We start from the raw sequence: 16,043 nt of genomic DNA on the forward strand, positions 1-16,043 counted from the left end.
TCAAGCCGCCTGCCCACTCCTCTCCTCATCTCCACAGCTTTCTGATAGTACAGGCTAAAGGAGAGGGCCAGCATGTCCAAGGACACTCCACCCCTCCCTTGGACACCATCCTTAGCTAGGGCCACCTGGTCCCAAACATGCGGCTACTGAGAAAACATTGTATTATGCAGTTCCCTTACGGCATAAAGGGCTACAGAAAATGCCCTCATTAGGAACCTATAACGCTCAAAAGCTTGCATCTTTTTCTAAGAAAAGGTTATCAGCAGCTCACAACTCCACCGATGTTTGTTTTCCTTTCCTGAGCATATTGCGATAGTTTGGGAGTACTTATGAGTGACTCACATGTGTGTCACTGTCACCCACAGATCCCAACAACAGATACTGACAATCTAAAATGACATATAGTTGCTGACAGCTACTTAAAATGATCATTTTCATGCCAGTTCTTGCGCTTGCTCAGAACGTGATCGAAACTAACTCTCTTTCAGATTAAAGCGGAATCTCTATCGAAGTGTCTTTACCAGTAACCTTAATCATAACAATTAGGTGTGGGTAGTGACTTTTTCATATTTGGTTTAGAAATAATACCAACCCTACCTGCCTTGCTGTGCCCAGAAGTAGGAGGAACAGAAAGAGCTGAGCCTTGCACCCAGCTAACCCCCATTTTTTGGGCAGGCATAAGCCGTCAAAAGCTTTAAAACTTTGTGGGGTTTTTTTGGTCTGTGGTTTTCGGTTTGATTTGTTGTTTTCTTTTCTCTGTTTGTTTCTATTTTACAAAACAAAAAGCTCCCAACTAAAAAAAGAAAAAAAGAAAAGGAAAACACAGAGCTCTTCATACTTTCATACTTTTCGTATGACTGCTATCCTTTACAGAGACCCAATTTACATGTGAAAGTTGATTGCAACATTTTCCTTCCAATCCCTCCTCTGGAACCATTGTTCATAAAGTTATTTAAAGTCTTGTGTTTTCATACATGTAACCCACACTCTTTAAAGGTATTGTTCCTTGCAAATCCGTCCCTCAGATAACCCACATCCTTAGATAAGCTATGGTTTCCGTCTCCCCCACTCCTGCCTGCTTTTCGAATGTGGCTACAGTTCCAGTAAGCTCTCTAGCTTTTAGCAGAATTACCCTGCTATGAGAGCGAGAACAAAGGGAGATAATGAAGTTAGTGGGGTAAGAAAGCAGGCTAGGAAGGACCAAAAATAGGTAATATTCTCACCATCTTGCTCACAGATGCATAGAACAAGCACAGGTGCTGAATCTCAGGCTTCTGGCAGATCACATACGCAAGAATTTGTACTCATATTGCTTTCTTGAAGTTTTCTCTATGTCAAGAAAGTAATGTACCTTAAAGGCACAGATGTACCTAAAGGATATGAACACCTCTTTGTCATCATCGTGTCACCTCCTTTAAAACCTCTTAATGCATCCACAGGGATGAGTATTTGGCCTCACCCTCACCTGAAGGGTTTAACAAGGCTGCTGCAGTCACATGAGACTTCAGGCAGCCACAAACCGCACATTCAAGAGCGGAGATGACCAGTTGGCAACCCGAAGGCAAAGTCCAGCCAGCTCACAGCCCCGCGTGGCCCTATGGCAGGCCAGCCAAACCAAGGCACTGCAGCACCACGCCGGGGCAGGGAGAGCTCATTAGGAGAAATGTAAAGCTGTGTGGGTCAGGCTTTCAGATGCTTGATTAGGAACAAAACACCACTGAGTATGCATTGTTCACATAACCATGATGGGCAAACGAATAGAGAAACTACTGTGGTCACCCTCAGGGTATGTGTTTCCACAGACACACGGAAACTGTCTTATTGCAAACAACTTGTCATCCACCCAAGCTACTGCCTTTCTCCAACTACAGTCAGCAAGAGATACTTCAGAGAAACCCGCATGAAACATTCTCCTCTTTCCAATGAGATGTTTATGAAATTTGTAAGAAGCACTACTATTAGCCGGTATAATTTTGAACGTACCTGATATTCATGCAATTGTCCCATCTTCTTTCCAAACTTGGCTAAATTCTTGTCCTCGGCAACATTGTGCATGAGAAATTCCACCATTTAATCACGTTGCATGGAAAAGCATTTACTTTTGTTCATTTTAAATCAGTCACTTTCATGGTGGCTCCTGCATCTCACAGGCATTAGTACAAAGGAATAGAGTCTCCTTTGACAGTATTCATGACTCCTGTGACACCTTTTCTAATGTGCGTGTCCTTTATATAGGAGCAATTGCAACCTACTGATCAAAATGCCTCAGGCTCCCTGCCATTTTTACTGTCCTTCTTCAAAACAGTGAACTTCACAAAGCAGAAGGGAGTCATTTAAGTTTTACAGTTAGACATTACACATGTTAACACAAATAGTAATTTCAACCAACAAGGCAACAGTCAGGCTTGAAATCAAATAACAGGTGTCTCAGTTCTGACCATGGCCCTCCATACTCTTATTCGCACTATAAATTGTAATTAAAAATATATACTGATGACCATACTATATTTAAAAGCAATTCAACTCCACTGAAACTGTGGCCAACACTATTTTGTGCCTTGCAAAACTCAAGGCTAAAGCTCTGAGCCATTACACAGCACTGTATTTCAGCTCTGAACTTAAGCCCCTATATAACCTAGGGGAACAAAAGTTTTGGCAAGGGATGCAGGACTGAATCTGCACTGAAATTATTTGAAAATTTTAACTACACCACACCAGCTCCTGATTCTGGTAAGACAGCAGCCCAGCACCTCTCATAAACACAGCACAGCCAAAGCTGATAGTCACAGAAATTCAACCCTGAGATCTGATGTGCTCTGCAAGTCTTCATGACATGAGGCAACTAAATTGCATGGGAAGCCAGATTTCTTATACCTATCTGTGATTGTTGAGATATTGGATCTGAAAATCACTGCTGGCCCACCAGTCTAGAGGCAGGCGTCCACACAACAGCCCTAGCGTCACAAGACCGCGTCCCAAACAACACCACTTGACGCTCTCATCCCTGAACACTGGAAGGCTGTTAGTCCAAGCAGTGGCTAACTAAAGGGGCCAGGACATACAGAGCCAGAAGAGCTGGGCATGCTCCACAGCATCCCTGCCCTGACACCGAAGGGAAAAACCTCTCCTCAGCGAGACGAGAGCCGAAGTTTCGATCATAGTTTGCTACTAGCTTTTCTGCCAAGACAGCTTACGAGGGTGGCAGCCAGTACCAATCGTAACTGGCAACTGAGACTTGCACGCTGAAGATGCATCTGTTCAATGGCGGGGGAAGAAATCTGGAGAGCAGCCCTGGCCCTGACAGACCTAGACTGCAAGGCACATGGTAGTTTATAACAATAGCGATCCAGTGTAGATCAGGGCTGCACCTACAAAATCATCAATGAGATACTATTTTGGCTGCTGTATGTCTCATCTCCCTGGATACGGCCTCCTTTTCCACCGAGGAGTTTATCCAGGCAGAACGTAAGGGCCAGGTATTTCTGTTTGGGATAGGTCCAACAGACTCGCCACACACCTGCTACCTGCCACCAGGCATCTCTCTCTAGCCAAGAGGTTCCAGACAGGCCTACAGTGACCCTCAGCACCTGTGCGCTCCAACGGGCCTGGAAAACTATGCTCAGTTGTGTCACCAAGGTGTCAGGAGCACCACAAAGTGAAACACTGCGAGCTATAGAGACAGCAGGACAGATTCCCCAGGAGCCTAACGTGGACAGACAGACAGCTCAAGCAGCCGGGACGGGAGGAGAGTCAACGAGGAGCAGCAGGGCATCAGGAGGCAGGGAGAGTTTCCAGAGCTTTTACCAATGTGGATTTAGTGCTGCTGCCATCCTGGACCAGGTGCCTACCTCATCTGGTAGCTTTTCCCAAAAAGGAGCCAACATAAGCTGACTCAGAGGAAGCTGCAAAAGAAAATTCCTAAAGAAAACAATTAAAGGAAAACTTCATTTGAAATACTCAACAATTAGAGGACAGCTTAGACTGCACGCAGTAAGCCTGAAGGCCCACTAGCGGCACCAGCATTTTGACACTGAGCTCCAGGCAGGGTTAGACACGCAGGATCACATCTTGATTCCTCAGGTGCCCTAGGGCCACCAGCCACCCTTGTGGACAGCTGGTCCCACCAGGGAAAAAACAGCTAATAAAGGATAAGCAACTGAAAAAGAGAAACAACAGAGCTAATAAAATTAGGAATGATAGTCCAAGAAAAAATTTCAACAGTAATACTTTATCCTTGCACAGATGTATTTTCCAAGGGAAATCCCAAATTCTAGAGTATTATTTAGCCTTGTCTGGACCAGTCCTGCTACAGTAAGGGCGTGGAGTAGAAAAATCAACAAGTCCCTTGCATCCCTAAACTGCACTGCTGTATTTCCGCAACAGAGCAGGTTGGGCCAAGAGATGCACTTCACAGAGGACAGCACCCAACATTTTGCAGTACAAATTAAGTTGTGTCATTTACAAATGAAATGATATGTGTCCCATTCTCAGCTTCCAAGGAAGCCCTGCCCTCCTGAAACCCAGATGTCTGCAAATACTTGATCAGCCTCAGCCACCACATGTTACATCACCCAGTTCCCAGTCTTTCAGTGACTCCCCGCTCTCTTTCAGATTTTGCTCCAGAAATCATTCCTGGAAGATGCGAGCACAAACTCCACAGAAAAGCGGGTCCACAAAGCAGAGAAATTCTCTAATCTAGAGCAGCTCCCAGCACTGAAGACTTCCAGGTGAGACCCCACATTCCACATTGGTCAGAAGCACTTCCACATAGGGGCCAAAGTCTCGCGGATGCATAGGGAACTTGACCCAGCAAGTTTAATGGTTCCCTCAAACTCCTGAATTTTTGTGTAATCAAATGAAATCACCTAATAAGGGAGACAGATACCAGACAGGAACCCAACCCAAAAACTAAAGAACTGGGCCCAAAAGCCAGCTTTTACAGGCATGGAAACAAAACAAAACAAAAACTCAAAATACAACAAAGTAGAAGACTCTAACATTCATTTCATCAGTGGGGCCAACTGCACTTCGAGGTACGGCATAGCCAGCACAACTATGCGTGACTTTTCCCCATCAACACCTCTTACTGCAAGCCCTGCTTGCTCCCTAGCACAGCCCCAGGGCACGGAGATTGCTCCCCAACAACAGCAGGAGTGAGATTTGCCTCCTGTTTGAAAGGGCAAAAGGGGAAAAAAAAAAAAAAAAAAAAGAAGAAGAAGAAAAGCCTTGCGTGACGTCAGAGTGTGGGAAATTTCTACATACTTACCTGCCTGGGAAGGGTGGGCCTCCCCTGGTATATAAAAGGGTGCCAGGGCTTTACTCAACTTGCTATTGTTATTCGCACACGCTATTGTTATGCGGCCGAGGGGTCCCGCCGCGCAAGGTGCCACGCGGGCCCCAGCGCGGGGGCACCGCGCTCCGCTCCGCCCGGCGGCGGCGGCGGCCCCAGCTGCACCTGCGGCCGGGAGCCCGCGTGGGGCCGGGCCGGGCCGCCCCGAGCCCGGGGGGGAGGGGGGGGTGGGATGGGACACCCCACCGGGGCTGCGGGGCGGAGAGGAGGAAGCGGAACTGGGGTTCCCGAAGGGCTGGGAAGGCCCCCACCCCCCCGCCGCGGGGACCCCCACGCTGCCCCCGCCCCGCGGCCGGGCCGCGCCGCCCCCCGCCGGCCGCGGCGCCCCGGGAGGAGAGGAGGAGCCAGCCGCGGCCCCCCCCGGGGCGGCCGGCGGCACTCCCCGCCCCGGCCGGGGGCTCCAGCTGCTGTACAGCTGCCTCGGCGGGCGGGGGGAAGGGGAAGGGGGCAAGTTATTATTTGCAACAATACCTCGGGGGGGAGGAGGCGGCGGCGGCGAGCGCGGCGGCGGCGGCGGCGGCGGGAGGAGGCGGCGGCGGGAGGAGGGGCCGGGGGCGGTGCCGCGCCCGCAGCGGGTCCGGGCCCGCCCCGCTCCGCCCCGCTCCGCCCCCGCCTCCTCCCGCCAGCGCCGCCGCCAGCCCCTTCCGCGCTCTGCCCCCGCTGCATCCCTCCTCCAGCCCCTTCCGCACTCTTCCCTCTACATCCCTTCTCCAGCCCCTTCCGCGCTCTGCCCCCTCTGCATCCCTCCTCCAGCCCCTTCCGCACTCTTCCCTTTTCATCCCTCCTCCAGCCCCTTCCGCGCTCTGCCCCTTTTCGTCCCTCCTCCAGCCCCTTCCGCACTCCGCCCCTTTGCATCCCTCCCTCCAGCCCTTTCCGCACTCTTCCCTCTACATCCCTTCTCCAGCCCCTTCCGCACTCTGCCCCCTTTGCATTCCTCCCGCAGCCCCTTCCGCGCTCTGCCCCTTTGCATCCCTCTCTCCGGCCGTTTCCGCGCTCGCCCCTTTGCTTCCTCCCGCCCTTACCTCCCGCCGGCCGAGGGGGTGGGCCGGGAGCCCCCCGCTCCGACGGACTCCCCCGAAACAAAAAGCGAAAGCGACGGCCGCTGCCTCCCGCCCCGCCGGGCTCCTGCGCTCTGCCCGGGACTGACGTCAAGGCCCCAAATTCCTGCCTTTCCCTGCAGGCAGATTTGTCCATGTAAGGGCCGGGGCCGGGGAGCGGGCCGGCCCCGCGGGGCTGCTGCCCGGCGCGGCCCTCCCCGGGGCATCTCCCGGCCCTGCCTCGCCGGCTCAGCCCCGGCCGTACCCCGCACCGCGCTGGGGGCCCCGCCGCACCCCGCCCCCCCGGGGGGGGGGGGGCCGCAGTTTGGGATATTCAGCCTTCTCGGAGAACTGTAAAGGATGATTACTCAAAGATGGTTAAAGGGCCTAAGTTTGCCCGGGGCTCCCTGCTGATTTGCTCCTTGCTGACTTTCCAATCAAAGTTTCCTCTCTTCTTCCTCGGCTGGGACACGTAAAAAGATTGGGGGGGAGGGGGGGGATAAACGATGCTTAAGGAGCTGCCTGTTCAAAGAGTCAAAACAAAACCTGTCATGCATACTAAGGAGAGGGGGAAGGGAAACTGTATTTTCTAATCTCTTTCAATTTGATTGTTTTGTGGATATTTATAACGACTGCAATTAAAATAATTTGGATTTGAGTGTGATTATTTTTATAATGGAATGTTACCCTTTAAATAGCTACGTTAGAAATTTGCAGTTTTGTATCAGGCGACTGCGTTTGCACTGAAGAGACAGCAAAGACAGAAGGGTTACCTTGCATTCATTCAGGCTGTGGAGGGGAGACATGCCAAGCCTTACTCACTTGGAAAGAGATTTCGGGATGAGGTTTTAAGCACTTTAAATGTATTTCATTTTAACAATACAGGAGTTTGCTGTGAACTTTCAGATAATGTTTACAGTCTTACCCATTACCAGCTTTAACGTCCACAGTCAGCGTTTGACAGCCCCAGGAGGGAACGTTTGCCCATAAGGACCCAAAAAAGGACATTAAGTGCCTTTAGGAGACTTTAGGAGCTGAAGTAGAGAGATGTGATCCAGCGCTGACTCCTCCTTCCCCTGGCTGCTGAAGCATCTAAAATGAGCAAGCGCTTGCCCGGATTGACCCGAGGGATGAGTGGAGGCCACAAAAGATACCGCCACATCCCCATGGGCACCACTTCCTCTGCCAGCCCTGCAGCAGAGGAAGCAAAGTACATCCCAAATTCAGTTCTAGGTGCAAATCCTCCGTCCCTCTGGTTTATTCAGTTTTCTGCAGTGGGTTTGTTCTGCTTCCCCCTTTAACAGGGGTGCTAAATTCCTACAGAGGGACAGAGAGGAGTGCTGAGGCCAGATAATATCTTAGAAGTACTGCAGCTAAATCTGTATCAGCCTGTCAGTCACAGCCACACAAGTTTTCTAAGTATTATAACTATGACTAGAAATACCCTAGCCTAATCCTTGCTGCCTACTCTGTATTTAAACTCCGGTGAGATCCAAAACCAAAGCAGAATAGTGCATGAGTCACACAGGGACCCATCCCGTAGGTGTACCTAGAGTGCCGGTAATACTCTGCAATGTTGGGCTATTGTAAAGGACAGGCATGGCTGCTTTTTAAAGTGCCAGCGGGGAAGATGGCAGCACTATCAACCAGGTAGGACTACCGCTAGTCGAGCTGCCAAAGCGTTTGCCCAAGGCCTTGCAGACCTGGGTTCAATCTCCCACCCTGGCCCAGGCGACACTCTCACCTGCAGGTTGGGACCCCCCTCATATCTATCGCTCCTGCTGCAACAAAACAAAACACCAGATAGCATCCTGAGCTCGAATCCAAGTGTCTCTCCTTCCAGCTGAGTGCTTTAACCACTAGGCCACAGGGTCAGGCGCCTTCTTGACTGGACTCTGAAGGAAACTCATGATGGCATTTCCTGTAGCAAAGGTCCGATGGCCTGCACAAGGCACCTTCTGGCAATAGCGTCTGTCAACCTCAGTGACGTGGCTCTTATTAGAGTTGTATTTTGTAGTGCTTCAGCAAAGTAGATTTATGAAGGAATTGATGCCTGTTTTGTTCTCTGTTTGACCTTTTATTCAAATCTGCAACGGTGCTTGCGTGATATCAGTGGGTATCTAGGGGAAGCGTCTGAAAACTGCGACTGTTTGACCTAAGATTAGAGACAAGTGTTCTCCATTTAGCGTTTGAGACAAAACCAGTGGTCAAATATTTCCCTTGTCCCATATCCAACAATTATTGCTTCTTTATCCATCAAGCTCATGCAATTTTCCAGTCCTGTTAACAGAAGAGAGAATACTTTGCACATCCATAGCTGCCTCCCTCAAATGATTGCAAAAGTTTTAAGCCTTGGGGCTCCAGAGTGTGGGATAATAACAACTACTACCTCCATTCTGCAAGTAGATAAATTGTGACTAAACTTCCGCTATATAGCAACAGACGCTTGATTCCCAGTCCCGTACCTTTGTAACATGCTATCACTTTCTTGTTAAGTACAGTATGAATTTTCTATTTTCATCAGCTTCCTATCATGACCAAAATCATACATCTGGAAACGAAGTAGGAAATTTAAGGTGTGGAGAAAATACTGGCAATGTGCAATCATTCTTTCAGTAATATCTACTGCACCCTGCACCATAGCAGTAAAATGAATTAAACAGCAAAAGGCTGCAAATGCCTTCCATTGCATAGGCCGCTCAGGAGGCAGTAATACGAAAGTCAGCTTGGGCCAATATTAATTCAAGGAAATTACCCCTCAGTCTCGAGGAGCCCTTATAAATCTGAAGCGTGCATGCATTCTTTGCTCCAGGGTGTTATCCTCTGCAAGAAATGATACCACGACCAGCCTGAAGAGAAACCGCAGATCAAGCTGCAGGCAAAGAGATTCCATGCAATGTTTCCAGAATGCAGCAGGTGAAACTTTGCTTTTCAGAGTTTTGGCCTGTCGTTTTTGGTGAGGTTTCAGATGGAAAATCACAGAAAACAGGATTCGGAGAGCCTTTGGGAAGCCGTCTTTGTTCATCCCTCTGGCCCTACAGCAGGATGAGCTTTGCCTGAACCATATCTGAGGTTTGCCTACCCTGCTCTTAAGGATATCTAGGTGATCCATTCGAGTGCTTCACGGTTAGAAAAGCTTTCCTTATCTCTAACCTAAATCATTTTTGTTGCAATTCAACTCGTAATCAGATGAAGTTGGGGGGATCTGACGTATTCCCTCATTAGCAATAATTCCAGAACAACAGGAAAGTCGCCCACCTGGTGAACTAATCCTTCCATGAGTAAAAGCCAGAAAGGCTGGAAAACACACAAAGCACGTGTTCTTGGGAGAATTGCCACCTAATTTCCAGACAAGGATCAGATCCAATTAGCATTAGATCAACTGAAAGCTCCTCTATCCCAAACCGCAGAACTTTTCACCCACCTTGCCATGAGGATGCCGTGCCTTTCTTCCTATCAAGACACACACTGCAGCAGCATGTTTGACCCTTCGGTCTTTAAAGGATATTCTTGGAAACTTATACAAAACCCAAGTCCTCAGCGACAGCATTCCTGCGGCACAGGGGAAGAAATGAGGAAACACCAGGATGGATCCTGGGCAGACAGGAAAGAAAAGACTCAACCTGCAAATCTTAATTCATTTCAGAACAGGATATGTATTCCTGATTTAGAGATACACATGTACTTGCTGACTGGCAGAAGGAATCTAGGAATAGCAGCGGGCCAAGCGTTGTCATTCTCCATTTTGCAGGTACGCCTGCATTCAGACAGGAATGCGAGGCATGTACTTGGCAGGCGTTAGTAAATTTTAGATCGCTCACAGTGATCGAGTCTGGGCCAGACCCTGAGGGTATCCTCACTGATTAGAAATACAATTTCCAACACCACCCCCCATAACTTTCCTTGAGCATATCAGAGAAAGTGCCACCAAACCACTCGGCATCTCTGTACACATCTTTGAGTTGCACATGCTTCACCGGATTTGTTTGTTTTAGTTACACTTGTTCTGTACTTTGAAAGAATAGTAAAGCTTTGGAAAAACTGTTACACCCCAATGCTGAAAAGTGCAGTTGAGCAACGTGGCAGTATAGCATACCTAATTGTAAGGATATAATTAAATTCGATTTGAGTCTGGTGAGATTTTAGCTTAGGATTAAGTGTTCTGTTGAACAGGGGTGGATTTAAGGATTGAAGTATTTTGCTAGATTGGATCTTTGATTAATGAGGAAGGAGTGTTGCAAGTGCCTAGAAGAAAGAAGTGCCTGGCACTCCATGACCTCAGGCAAGCTAAAACTAGAGCTAGTCCCCACTGCTTGGCCATTTTTCTAATCAAATTTGATGAAATTAGCAAATAGAATTAGCAAAGAAGTTGATAATTTCATTAAGACTCCTCCATTACTCTCTGGGCTTCAATTTACTGGAAAAAGAGGCAGGTTTATAGTATCTCACCAGGGTAATGTGGTATAATTAAAGCAGAAGTCACTAGGCTTTGTATTTTACACCTTCTGGTATCTTACAGGGTATCTTGCTGATGATGAATGCCTCATACGTCCAGATTTTAGCAGAGAAATCACAAGGGCTTTTTTTTATAAAAAGGGAATTGATCAAACTCATTAAGGAATTCACACTGAATATACAAAGAAGTGCCCGACTCTTAAAAGAAACATTTGTAGTGGGACATTTTTATATAGGCTCTGACCTCCCTGTTGAGAATCAAAGGAAAAATATTGAATGCACGAAGCAGATGTCTTCTCCTAGTGACAGCAAGATGAGCAGAGACAGCTGGTTAGAGGAACAACAACAACAAAAACACATCATCATTCCTACTTCGGCTCCAAAAAATCTTGGACTTGTTGTTAAGGAAGAAAGCTATGTATGTAAGAAGCCAAGAAACAGACAAATATTATTGAATCTGGTAGCGTTTTAGTGAATGTGCTGGAAATAACTTAAGTAGGAAGAAAAACTGGATGCACTCCATTGTTTATTAAAAGAATGCCTCTTCTTATTTCCACAGGGACCTATAGCCCATATATTCATTAACACATTTACATGATGTATATCTTAAATATGTTGCCTCACTCAGTCTTGTGGGCTCTTCTTCTGAAGTAAATAAATTTACAGGACAGAAAAATGTGTACAGCCATGTAAATATAGTCTCTGTATCATAGAGACGCCAACTCTGAATTTGACATATTACCTCCTGCAACCAAGGGAGATGGGTGTAGTACAGAGACATCTAAAGGATCAGAAATATTAGGAAGGGAGGAGAACAGAAACTTAGATTCCTCTTGGTGGAAAAAGAAAAAAGAGAAATAATTCACAAAAAAGGGAAAAGTTGAAACCAAAATTAAAATAGGAAGGACAAATCTAGTTAGGAAAAAAAAAGAGCTATCTATGGTAAGCAACAGATCAGACAGGAGGTGTTTGATAAGACTGGAACATAAGCCACTGACCTTATGGCCTACATGCTCAGAGGTGTTGCAGTCTTCCTCTTGATAGCTTTCACGGGAACAAAACTGGAATTCTCTGCTTGACCTCTGGACAGTTCCTTTTCCACAAGCTGTGGGCAGACTTGAGGGAGTAATAAAGGATTGATGGGAAGAGTTTAAGAAATCAAAAGCTGTGCAATTTGGCCAAGCACCAAAGAAGAAAAACTCGAAGTGGACATTTCAGGAAGAGTAGGAAGGCTGAAGTCCCACATTATCAAACATTGCCCTGTGAAATAGCAAATATTTGGATTTGCTGGCTCAGGAGGCTTCTTCCATGGAATGCTTTGAAATCCTTAGCCATGTCCTACAAAGGTCCTAACCAGCTTAAAGTTTCAAGGAAGGAAAGGGTTTAGCGTGGTATAAGGGGTTAAAGTTGAGGAGAGAGACCAATGTGACAGACCAGCATGTAAACAGAGGACAACACAGATGGACAGCCAAAGAGAAAGGACATTCCTGCCGAGTCTCTGGTTCTTGGCTCTCAGCTTTGCCCATGCTTAACTGCATGAGCAGGCAGCACATGCACTATCATTTCTTTTGTAGGGAGCTAGGGTTAAGTCTGCTACTCTGCAACAGAGTGGATGTGCAGCCTTGGGAAAGTTGCTGATTGAGCTGAGCTGGAAACAGTTTCCCCCATTTGCCAATATCTTCAAGAGTTCAGAAACCTTTCTATTTTCTAGTGTGACCAAAACAGGAGTTCTCAATGGTTTTGGAGGGCTTTTTCCCCTTGTAATAGAGGAAAAAAGCCCACAACAAAAAACAAATCACAGTGCCGGAATCAACCATGGATCAGGGCACAGTTCTGCTTTCTTTCATTCCCCATCCTGCCAGATTCAGCTGCAGGAACTGACCTGTCTCCCAGCCACCCCAGTAATGACCGTGTCACGGAAGATCATTTTGGCCAGAAATTCCATGCTGATTCCAAGAAAATGTTTCCTAGAGTGTCTTGTTGAAATGGATGCATTCCCACACACACAACATGAAAGGATCATTTCTGAAAAATAAACATTTTCTAATGAGAAACATTTATCCAAAATGTTCCTCCCCCAGCGGCTCAGGAACTCTGCCTCAGTGCACCATCTATAAAAAGAGACCATAGCGCTTTCTAGTCTCTGAGAGAATACACTTGGATAATAAAGTGATGAACTCACTACCTACATCACCTACTGTAAGAGCTCCATGTACCCAGTAACACTTAAATATAGACTGAATAAAGAATTTTTATAGGCATGATACAACCCAGGTGGTTAACCTTCTTGACCAGACTACCTACATACCAAAATCTTTACCTGGCTGGCTGCCACAAGGGACCTACGTCATATCTCAGAGAGGAGAGCCAGGAGAGGTCTGGGAACGGTCCATGGGGGCTGGTGACAGCATCTCTGCTCACAAGCTGCAGCATTCCTCCATGGGACGCTGCAGAGACCCAGCGCACGCCAGCAGCCTTGGGCTCAGCACTCCCTGCTTCTTCATTTCCTCACACAATCGGGAATTTGGACAGCCGAGGAGCCAGTATTGCTGCCAGTGAGGTGACAGATCCCTGGCACTGGAGCTGCACTTGAACTGCTCATGAGCTGCTTGCAGCTGGAGAGCAACGTCTGCAAAGAGCTAAACCAGATTGTTAATAGATCTCTTTCAAACTGCTCATCTCTAATCTAGCGGACAATATGAGAGTCAAAGTGCACTGGTAGCACCATTTTTTTTCCTCCCCTTCGGTATAACTAACTTGTTAGGAAGCACAGGAACACGCACAGGTATTACTGAGATGGTAGCACTGGGGAAGCCTTAGGATCTTGCTGGTGCCTTGGTAAGCACGTAAAATTTCAGACCCTCCTACATGTATGATTTCCCCTCTCATATAGGATGTGTCCGCTTCAGTTACCCATTTGATACTGTAGATATATATTTGCACCACAGCCACCAGAAGCTCAGTAATGGACCAGACATGGGCTGGCACTCCAGACCGACCTTGCAAATATGAAACAATACGCTTACAAATTTCTGTTCTACACAGAACTTGTAGAAAGGCCCCAAAAATTCAGGAAAGATAACAGTCTGACATCACCTGTATTTTTCAGGCCCACACCTTCTACAGGAAAAAAAACAAACAAAAAAAAAACCCCAAAACAAAGTTTTCAATTGGTACTCCCATTAATCCTGCCTACATTTCAGCCGCACAGTTCGCGCAGTTCAAGTGTGCAGAACTTCTGGCCGTTCTGGACACCCATCTCAACATGTTCAACATCGTGCTCTTACCCAGCGTAGACTGAAAAAATGTCACTTTTCTCCACTATTAAATCAAAACCTGGCTACACCCATGTGTCAGCTGTTTACCATTCTCTGTTCCCTCCCTTTGGGCAGCTGACCAGGGATAATGACCTATATCCTTGAAGTATTTGTATTTAGCATTACAGAGAAGGAGGGTTTAAAGCAACAAGCAATCTCAGAATACAACCATTCCCACCCTATCTTATTACAATCAGAGAGATCCGCTTGCATCTTCACTTGTGGAATACAGCAGAGCCAGACAGCTCAACATTTTCAGTGTACAAGACTTCATCTGGCCCCTTTCTGCTCTCCCTTTAGCCTGCTTAGACTGGTTCCAGCGCTTTCCAGTTAAAGCTTCTCATGCTCTTCACCCATCCTTTCCCTCCAGGTACGAATAACAAGCTACTTGGTCTTGTTTTAGGCAAGTCGGCTCTGCTCCAGAGATGCCGAGATGAGGTACCACGGTGCCTAGGGATAAGCCGAATGTCACAAGCAGAAGCACTAAAAAGCACCGGGCCGTTGTCACAGCCACCCAGAGCATTGCATCCGTTGCCATTGCTGGTATTCAATGCCAACCCAAGCTCTGCGCGGATTGGTACACACCCTGCGTCAAGCCTCACCCCACGATGAGACAGGCAAACAAGAGAAATGGGGCCCTGGCCCCTTCCTGTGATTAGATCATTATAATGGGTAAATATTTTCCTAGATAGAGAGCTGAGATAAAGGGCTTTCCTGATGTCTGAAACGGAGTCTGAACAGGACTCAGAAGGACTATCCCTGCCTTGTAGTTCTTTGTAATGTGCTTTTACCAAATGAATACCTTCTTCCCAACCGTGTGTGGGAGTGACATGGAAACTTGTTAATAGCTAAAGATGAAGAAGTCATATCTCACAGAATAAGGTTTTTATTGAATAACAATAATAACATTAGAATTGTAGCTCATTTTTAGTTTACAGTGAGATTGTTCACCAGTAAATACACAGAACAGATTTAGCAGCAGGTACCAAGGGTTAATTCCCAGACATCATTACGGCTCTACACCATTCAGTCTAAATATTTACTGAGGAGTAAAGAAAAGTGTCTGAGCTGTAAAGGCAGAGTCCCAGAGACTGGCTTAGTAAAGTCTCCTTAATGAGAGCTTATTGCTACACAGAAAAATAGCTGTGATTTTTTTTAAAAATGAAAATCAGTGTTCTTGTGCTATAACAAATAGTGATTAATCATTCCCTATTCCTTTTCTCTGCATTATTCATGATTTTCAGACCTCTGTTAATATCCTGTCTCCTGGCATTCCAGTCCCACCGTGAGCTTTCTCTGAGTCTGGGAGCTTTTGAATTAGAGGAGCTGGCTTATAATCCTCCTTAGTGGAAGGTTGTTTTTGAGGAACAAATCTGACTTAAATCTTACTTAATATCCAAGAATGCTCTCTGCCATTTGACCTCTTTGTGGCTGAAACAATATTCTTCAGACACAATAACCCTGGTGTTTCAAAGCTGTAATCAACACCTGTGGAGCTTTCAAACAAATAGGCTCAACATTCCTTGATGTGCTTTTAGTTACTACTCCCATGTCTGATTTGCTTTATAATAATACTTACAAAATGTGCAATGGGGTTATGCATGGAAAAAAAAAATCACATTTCAAAATGGAAGGGGATTTATGGGAGCTGCAAGACAAAGAAAAACCCACCTTTCTTTCTTCGTTGTTTTCTTTGGAAACCAGCCACTGAAGTTTCCTTGTCAGTAATACAGGGATTTGTAAATAGAACAAAGAGCTTCCTCACTCTGAGCCTCATTATATAACTGCCAGTGAAGTCATGTTGTATCTTCACATTCAGTTCCCTTGAACTTTGCATCTTGCTCCTCCTGAGAACAGTCCTGCATGCCAGCTTGAACAGATGTG

The 16,043-nt window shown here is 46.7% G+C and overlaps 1 protein-coding gene across 13 annotated transcripts in view; it reads right to left on the reverse strand.

Annotated features, from left to right (window-relative positions):
* Positions 1–6,607, reverse strand: part of LPP (LIM domain containing preferred translocation partner in lipoma) — a 356,455-nt gene extending 349,848 nt beyond the window's left edge. For 4 of the 13 annotated variants that reach the window (XM_068953865.1, XM_068953870.1, XM_068953854.1 and 1 more), the window contains exon 1: positions 6,373–6,607. The gene's annotated coding sequence lies outside the window, so the exon portion shown is untranslated. Of the gene's footprint in view, positions 1–5,266; positions 5,458–5,821; positions 5,936–6,372 lie in introns of those variants that run through there. The other 9 variants (XM_068953873.1, XM_068953869.1, XM_068953858.1 and 6 more) reach the window with 8 other exon arrangements.
* Positions 6,608–16,043: the final 9,436 nt, after the last annotated feature.

Source organism: Struthio camelus, chromosome 9 (genome assembly GCF_040807025.1).
Source record: "Struthio camelus isolate bStrCam1 chromosome 9, bStrCam1.hap1, whole genome shotgun sequence".
Lineage (NCBI taxonomy): Eukaryota > Metazoa > Chordata > Aves > Struthioniformes > Struthionidae > Struthio > Struthio camelus.